The following is an 8,630-nucleotide window of genomic DNA, read 5'->3' on the forward strand; positions in this document are numbered from 1 at the left end:
TAATTCTGAAATTATAATTTAGAATTTATTAATACGAAAGATAATGTTTTTATATTTTTTAGTTACATGAGATTTACAATTCTGTAAATTTTCATATCAACGATGCTATCGTTGAGAATTTATCTAAACAAGCCAACTGCTCTCTCATGCAGGAATGGATATTTGAGTCTTCCAGAAACTTAAAGTTAATAATTGACGATTAAGAAACTGAAACTAAGGTCTAGCCGAAAATATGTAAGTGAAACTATTATGTTTGAAAAAAACGATCTATCCTATATTTTTACTTTCTTCTCATAAAAAATTATTTTTTATTAGTAAACTCGCAAATGATTCACACACAGCATAACAAGAAATCCTGATTCAACTCTCGTCAAAACTTTCGCAAGGAGCATAAGGAAAAAAAGAGAGAAAGCAAAATTATTTCTTCGTGATAAATCTAATTGAGGAAAATTGAGCGAACCTTGCGTCTCGTCGTTCCAGATTCGAGATAGGATAATGCACGTTCAAGGAAGCCTTCGACGATTCCCTCCCGAAAACAGCATCATTATCCTGGAATACGTAACGCGTGTGCGTATGTGACTAGGTGCTCGTAAATGCGTCGTATCGAGATATGCGCATTTATAACGTCGCCAAATCACTTTTCTCGCACTTTTCGCGACCATGGGAACATCGTGTCGTCGCTTGTCTACGGTCCACCCTGTCTGTGCGTTACGTTTCGCGCACCGCCCGGCATATATGCGCGCACACGCACGCAGACGCACGCATAAAACACAGAGGAAACACCGTCGTCAAATCACGATAATATCTGCGTCGATCAGTCGACGTTTACGTTTAAGTTTGTGGAGACTACGGGCGGATGTTGTGTGCCGAAACGGCAGATCTCTCCTGCCACAGGATCACTGTTACGCCCGTTCGCGGCCAAGGGCTGCACCCCGCCACACACCGAAAGAATCCACCACTTGCTACGATCGTAAAGATCGAAAGGAACTTTTCGCGCTTATGATATTTCCTTCGGTATGTTTTCTCGCGGATCCCGTTCGGCGGATCTTTCACGACGCACTCGCTACCATTGTTTCACCGGCGCGTAGAGTACGTAGAGGTGTGTGTATACGTCGCGGGCACTGCCGTGTGTGTGCGATATGTCGCGGCCTGTGGAGTTCTGAGCATGCGAAATGTCGTCTGCCACCCCCGCCCGGTGATCACGTGGTCGCCTGTTCGTTCGGCTCTTCTCCGTCGCACCTTCCCTTCCCTTCCCCTCTTTTCTCTCTCTCTCTCTCTCTCTCTCTCTCTCGCTCTCGTCTCTTCTTCTTTTGTCTTTCTTTGTTTCGCGCTCTCGCGATATTCCATTCGTCCTTTAACTTCCACTTTTCTATTCTTTTCTTTCTCTTTCTGTTTTTCTTCTTTCTTTTTCTCTGTTTGTCTTTCTATTCTTTAAATGGCTGCAAGTGCTCACCATGTGCATCATGAGGAAATCTCATTCAGGATAATATGTATTGTTTTTCTTCCTTGATCTCTCTCTCTTTCTTTCCCTTATTCGTTATTCTCTCTTTTCATCATCGCTTCTCTCTTCTCTTCTCTCTTTTCTCTTTACTTTTTATATTTTATGTTCTACACATATTTGTGTGCAACGATTATTAGATAATATATCTATCTTTTTTGTTTCGCATTAAAAATCGTCCGTTTCTTACTCAACCGTTCCTATTTCTTTCTCTATCTCTCTTTCTCTATTTCTCATTTTGCTTTTACTATTCGGCATACACAGACCACTCATTAATTAGAGTGAGAGGAGATCCGCACTCATGATAGGTGATGGCGCAAGAGATAAGAAAGGAGAAAAAGACGAAGAAGATGGAGACAAAGATGAGAAAAGAAAGAGTGAAAAAGAAGTCCTGACTCTAACAGGGGAGAAAGATAGTGCTACTCCCTATATTCCCTCTACATAACTGTCATCTTCTGTCACTGTTTATTTGTACGAATCGCTCGGCAATGACGCTCCTCTCTGGTGCGGGGCAGGTTTTCCAGAAAGAATAACGATTAAAAGGATCTATATGTGGGTGATCTTAGATAAGAGCCGTAGAATATGTGTTTTAGGACTTTACGAATTAGCATGTAGGATAAAAGGAAGAAAGAGAAGTGTCATTCGAATTTCTACGCCGAATGTACTATAGTTTTACATGTAAAATACTATCCTACATACTTCTTTTATTTTATCTTATATTTTTTATTTTTTGTATTAAATGTGTGTTTAAGACTGCTGTCAATCAGTTGTCCGATTTAAATTATTATCGAGTAATAAACAGCAATATAATATTTATTATAAATTGGAAAAATGATTCCGACACTGGCAAATAGAGATTGCCGAAAATAAAATTTATTAATTAAAATTCATCGATCTCTTTTTTTTTTTTTTATTCGCGAATCGTGACACAATCTCTTTCGGTCTTCTTTTCTTTTTCTCGAGGGGAAAGCGTGGGGAAGATAAAGAATTCTTGACGGGAGGTCCACGCCACCGAGGCAACACGTCATACAGTGGGTTCCTAGAAGAGGCGAGAATGTTCCCGCGTCGTTTTTTTCTCGCTTTATCGATTACGGCGCGATAAAAGCGCCGCGAGATGTGTGTCCGCTTCTTCTGTCACTGTATGACAAAACAAATTAAGGCCCGCGTTGTGAATGAAATAACGGAGGGCGAGCAGCGGCCTGCTTGCAAGATATTAAAATATAGCCTCATTTGCAACCCATAAAATTTAAAAAAAAATTCATGTTTGTCACGCGGAAAGTAGATTAAGATAAATTGACAGGAACTTATACCAATCATTAATTACGGATTGCTTTTAAAATATTTTGGTGCTTATTTTTTTACTTTTTATTTTCTTATTTCATGTTTATGTCGCTTGTAAAATGTAAAGAAATTTTCCGTAATACGCCTTAACATTCTTTTATTAAATTTATATTAAAGATCCATATAAAAGTTATGAATGAGAAAAATTGGAAGAAGAACTAGAATTTTTGAAGTTGACATTTTAATTAGAAATTCGTAGCTTTGCAGAATATATCCTTATTAATTTTGTTCTTAATCTATTTGTTTTGAAAAAGTTGTTCAGTATTTTTTGAGATAATCTTTATTTCATTAATGTTTTAGACTTGAAACCTTTTTACGGCTAATGTAACTGTAACGGCGAGGGTGAGTCTGCATTTTTCAAGAACGATATGACGAAGATGAGGAATAACATGGACGGCAATATAATTTTCTACATCTTATACCAACATCCATTGTACGTTTTCCACCAGCTTGATGGACTCTCAAATTTCGTTAAAAGTCTCTTACTAACGTTACCATAAAAGCATCTCAAGAAACTTTCCCGTTTTAAGCTCCGCTCCGCTCTCATTCGCAATTGTTTCTAAGCTTTTTTTATATCCACGATCGACAATATTTGATTGTTATATAGAATGTACAGACATATCTCGTAAGACTTCCCCGATATACTTTTCAGGAAAATCATCCTAACTAAATCTAGGCATATGGAGTAGCGCTGAATATGTTCTCAGGAGGTATATGGCTATCGACATCTTGATCAGGGCTTTGTGATTGAATGATAAAGGAGAATAATGCTTTTATATAACAGTGAGTAAGCATGCAAGGGTCGGATAAGTACGGCTAATCCAACCCTCCTGTTTTTGTATTTTCACAGTACATCAAACACAGGGATCTCTTCACATTTCTGGGAGACTGGCCATCATTGATTTATCTCTTTATTGAAATCGGCCGATCGATCGGCCTTACCACAATACTGTCTATTTGCTTCGAATGGATACAAATGCAATATTGCGTAAGTAAAATTATCGTTCAGAGATATAATAGATCATTTTATTGAACTATCTTAAAAAAGTTGTGTGTTTGATTTTTACTTGTAATATATAATATTTGTCTATATAGAATGTCACATGAGGATTTAAATATTCTTTCACAGCAGATTCTCTAGCTAATATGTTTTCATTATATAATGAAGATTTCGTGGGAGGTTTTATTAAATTCTATTAACTAAAAAATATAATTTTGTTAGTATATTAACTCCACAAGTTTTACAAAAAGTCCTTTTTTTCAATCGTTTATAACTTATTATAAATTATTGATGCATGTCGACATTTTTGCTAAAGAAAAATCGGCCTCAAGAATCCAGTGATTTTAGGACACTATATAAAAGATAAATTGCCGAAATTTTAATGCAGAAAATTAACAAAATATTTTTCCCCGATCATTCGATACTATTTATACAACATGTTTTCTCATATAAGAATATGTTTGTAATTGGTTTTCTCGATTTAGGAATAGAGATGGGATTAAATGCACGCTGGTTAAATACGGAATTCTCATGAAAAATAGTCTCTTCATTCTATCATCTCTGGAATTCAACGCTTTCCACGTACGAATCAAATTTTCAATCTTCCTCCCGAGGGAGCTCGCGACTCTCGCATCGCTGCTGCTCCTCGAGATAAGTGCGATACACCAGCTTCGTGAAAGAAATATCGATTCTAACGTGCGACGGACATTATCGCGTTTCTCAGGAGTCACTCAACGTAGAGACAGCGGGTAATAAAGGAAGACACGCCACGGAAAGATAGACATGGCGTCGACATCATCCTGCAGTGGGTTGGTCGTAACCGCACGGTCAGTGGAGAAATGGCGGAATAATGCTTTTGGTGATATGTTTAATAAGGATTTTTTTTTTTTGCAAACTGCGAAAAAAAGAGAATATGTATATATATATATATATATATATATAATGGTCTTTATCTTTAAGATATATAATGTACATAGTAGGAGTATGTATGTGACGACCACCCAGGTGTATGTATATACTTCATTGTGCGCTCCAGGAAAAATGCAGGGACATAGAGACGTATACGGTGTCGTCGTGGGATCTGCGAGGTGGGCCCTGAGGTATGCGTTTTATTGTTATAACGCCAGGAACATTATTATCTTAACCCTTAGAATATAATATCGATCTTCGAGATCACTATTCAACCTCTATATATTTTACCTTTTTATTCTTTTTACATATTTTAACGAACAATTTCTTGTTGAAAAATATATATTTTCTTTTTTTAATTTCACTTTATTTTTACTATTTACATTCTTCTGAGAAAGAAAAAGAGTTTAGCGGTAATATGAAAAATTAACTAGGCGGTCCAAAAGATCGAAATATTGGACGATATGAAAATGAGAATTAATATTTTATGTGATCTAAATTAATTTAGTGATTTTAATAAGTCAGGCATTTTGCCTTCGTGTTAATATTGTCAGTATTACGTATTATATCAACATTTGTTATCTGGAGAGAATTTTATGGAAATTCCTAGAATGCGGTTTATCGATCATAATCATTCATTGTTTCGAGTGTTTGTTGTAGACCCACGTGGAGGATTGTCATGAATCATGTCAAGTTCACCTTTAGATAGAGGATTGCAGAGTTAATGGATATATACATATATCAGTACACTCAACGTCAATGAGGATCCGAAAAAGATAAATGAGCTACCACATATTCATGTTAAACATATTGATTAGAGCCAGTAATCAAGTTCCATCGGGGATTCCACTTAGGATCGTAGCAGGTTTGCAACGCGATCTTTTTTGAAAAATAATATCGTATTAACACGCAAGAGGAACACGCGGCGTGTGCTTATAAAGTACGGTCCTGCAAAAGTGGACGCATACACGTGTGGTAGAGATCCTGCGTGAGTTTCGGGGCAGAGCTAAGTAAGCGCGAGAGATAACTCTCTCCCCGTTTTGCGCGTGAGTATGTATTTGGAGATGAATATATATATATGCAACGAGGAAATATCTGTCTGTGTGTGTGTGTGTGTGTGTGTGTGTGTGTGTGTGTGTGAGTAGGTAGATAGGTATGTATCAACGTGCGTTCTCCCTCCGTTATACAGGGTGTTTCGCTGCTAAAGAGAAAGTCATACTCGTTATACATATATGACCGGCCGGGAAAAAGAAAAAAAGGACACGTGATAAAATTGACCCTATAGCAAGGCTGTTAAAAAAAAAACTGTTCAAAATCAATGCTTTTTTCAAAGTCGATTATTTTTTGTTCGCATCTTATATACCAAATACGGTTTAAAGAAATTGTACATACAATATTATGATATTTCGTGAAATTTTCTAGATATAAAAAATAAACGAAGAATTCTCTTTTCAAGATGTCTAATTTACTATTTATAATTTTATACTAATATTACTATAGTTTTCATCAGGGTGTATAAATAATTGAGCTGCATTCTCGCTGCGAGATCATCTTCAGATTCCGCGATGATGAACGAATGATTTTCGGCAAGGACACCCTGTGTGTGCATGCAACGCAGGCGCAGGCAGCTGTCACCTTACACCCATGGAGGAGGAGGAGGAGGTATGGGGCTGCGGCGGCCATTCTCAACTTATCTCTAGGATCTTTGTAAACATGTCGTGAAATCCGAGTATTCCGACAGTGGCGTAGATCACAGGGTGGAAAGGATCTATCAGGAGGCAGGGAATCAAAATCGAGAATCGGCAGCGCCGTCGTGTAATTTTAAGCCCTAATTAAACGCGCAAAGATCTCATCTTTGTGCTTATTCGTACGCAGATCCAATCTTTTTTAGAGCGGCGCAGAAAATTCCGTTGCCGATATTTATATGCAACCGCGTAATCTTTGATGTCCGAAGACGAAGATCCTCGTGGCATCGCGACGCCGCATGTGGTTCCCCTGACAACCGGGATCGCCAGTGGCAACGTCACTAAATGGAGAGCGCATCTTTGTTCCGTGCTAATAAAAAGGACGCGCCTGTGGACACCTAATGTCCTAGCGGTCCTAGAATATGCGCCTAACGATGTTGGAAACATATAGTTGGGAACTGGAATGCCACATATACTTGAGATTATGCTGACTACTCAAAAATAAGATAAAAAATTCCCTTAAATACCGTCGCGCGAACGGGATTGTTGAAAACAGTTTTTCACGTATTAATCATTATAAATGCAAATTAGGAACAAATCTGTTTATTTAATTTCCTTCAAAATAAACTTTTTAATGTAACGCTTAATTATCAATCTACTGAAAACGTGAAAAATTAAGACATAAAAGAAAGGGATATTTAATAAAAATTTTTTGCTAGAAAAAGATATTGATTTAAAGTCAAGAAAAAAACTCATAGATAAAATTTATTCGCATATCTTTACAGCACATATCGCGTATTCGAGAATTTTGCAGCGAAATTAGTATTCCGATCAATCAAGTTTTAATATATCCGCAAATATTGATCGCCATCGTCTTTTTTAATCAGCTCTAATTTTTTTTATTTTATTCATGATGGAGTTAGTTTCTCGTAAATAATAATCGAATTAAATATATAGCAAGAAGATATCTGCTTACATTAAAATTTAATATTTAAATTTTCGAAAGTCGAAAATTGTTTAAAAATTTCGAGATTCTTTTCTACATTTTATCCCACTTTAGATAAATTTTAGCTTAAGCAAAAAATATACAGGCTGAGACATAAACGAAAGACTTTATAATCGTAATTAAAAACATTACATGATAACCACACATATAATAATATCTTTATAATCTTATTTTGCACAATTTGTTCTATATATTATTTTATAAAATAAATCTTATATACAAATTTGTGTTTAATGTGAAACACACAATGCTTGTAAGCATTGAAATTAAGCAATGTCCTTATTTCTATAAACAAAATGCTATAAACATACAATGATATAAAATTGATGAGTTTCATTATACAAAGAGGAAGAAAGATTATTGTTAGCAAATAGCAGCAACATAAATTTTTATTTATGTATATTTTTATATATGTATTTATATATAGGTATAGTAAGCGCATTACGCGATATCGATTGATTAATAAATGCACAGTTATTTTTTTAAGATAACATATACTCTTTTAAGATAAAAATAAATAGTATCCAACTTAATGTGTGCATATTAAATAATTAATAAGAATATATGTGTGAACGCGTTATTACGTGACATTTCGAGGCTATTGTAAAGATTCTGAGTTTTAAAACTCGCCAGACAACCGCAACAACGTGAAACATAATACAAGTTGCACCAGCCAGTCCTAAGCTCAGCCATGCGAAGCGGGCAGCCAGCGGCTAAGAAACGCGACTTACGAATCAGATTACATCTTGCGTTGGCTGCTTATCTTTATTCTTCACCTTACATCGCAGCGATTCACCTCATTTCGCTTGAGTGACCAACCCTTCGATCAGCGTCTTATAACAGGACGCTCGGACGCACGTTAATCATATGAACACAAATTCTTGAACCTCTCAAATATCGGCGGAATTTTTCGGATAATTAGATTAATCACGGAAGATGGAAAATCAATAATAGTATATAATTTTCTATAAAATTATATTAAGAAAATCAGAGTACACAAAACAGATTGATGATACAGCATGAAAAGTGAAAAAACCTTAACAATTAACAATTTAATTTCAAATATCTGGCATATTTCATCAAGATAAACAATTATTCTAGATTAATTGTCGAATAATTACAATTACCAAACATTATTTTGTGTTGCTTATAAACAGAAAAAAGAGTGTGTTTTACATATATTCTAGCTAT

At 35.8% G+C, this 8,630-nt stretch overlaps 1 protein-coding gene and 2 long non-coding RNA genes across 9 annotated transcripts in view; 2 read left to right on the forward strand and 1 right to left on the reverse strand.

Moving 5' to 3' along the window:
- Positions 1-450, forward strand: part of LOC115244850 — a 1,869-nt gene extending 1,419 nt beyond the window's left edge. Inside the window, exons 3-4 of the long non-coding RNA XR_003885443.1 lie at positions 63-234; positions 316-450. This is a non-coding gene — a long non-coding RNA (uncharacterized LOC115244850). The remainder of the gene's footprint in view (positions 1-62; positions 235-315) is intronic.
- The window catches only part of LOC115244836 (eyes absent homolog 4), a 10,021-nt gene extending 8,895 nt beyond the window's left edge, over positions 1-1,126 (reverse strand). For 4 of the 5 annotated variants that reach the window (XM_029822828.1, XM_029822831.1, XM_029822827.1 and 1 more), the window contains exon 1: positions 461-1,126. The gene's annotated coding sequence lies outside the window, so the exon portion shown is untranslated. The remainder of the gene's footprint in view (positions 1-460) is intronic. The other variant, XM_029822830.1, reaches the window with a different exon arrangement.
- A 113-nt stretch (positions 1,127-1,239) lies between these two features.
- On the forward strand, positions 1,240-7,434 carry LOC115244846. 3 transcript variants are annotated; one of them, XR_003885438.1, is made up of 7 exons: positions 1,240-2,050; positions 3,140-3,272; positions 3,492-3,622; positions 3,690-3,827; positions 4,325-4,666; positions 4,820-4,939; positions 5,409-7,434. It is a non-coding gene; the product is annotated as an uncharacterized LOC115244846 (long non-coding RNA). The 3 variants fall into 3 exon arrangements; XR_003885439.1 differs by having other exon boundaries at positions 1,296-2,050; positions 4,876-4,939; XR_003885437.1 differs by having other exon boundaries at positions 1,296-2,050; positions 4,820-7,434.
- Positions 7,435-8,630: the final 1,196 nt, after the last annotated feature.

This window comes from Formica exsecta, unplaced genomic scaffold (genome assembly GCF_003651465.1).
Source record: "Formica exsecta isolate Colony F162 unplaced genomic scaffold, ASM365146v1 scaffold871, whole genome shotgun sequence".
In the NCBI taxonomy this organism is placed as follows: domain Eukaryota; kingdom Metazoa; phylum Arthropoda; class Insecta; order Hymenoptera; family Formicidae; genus Formica; species Formica exsecta.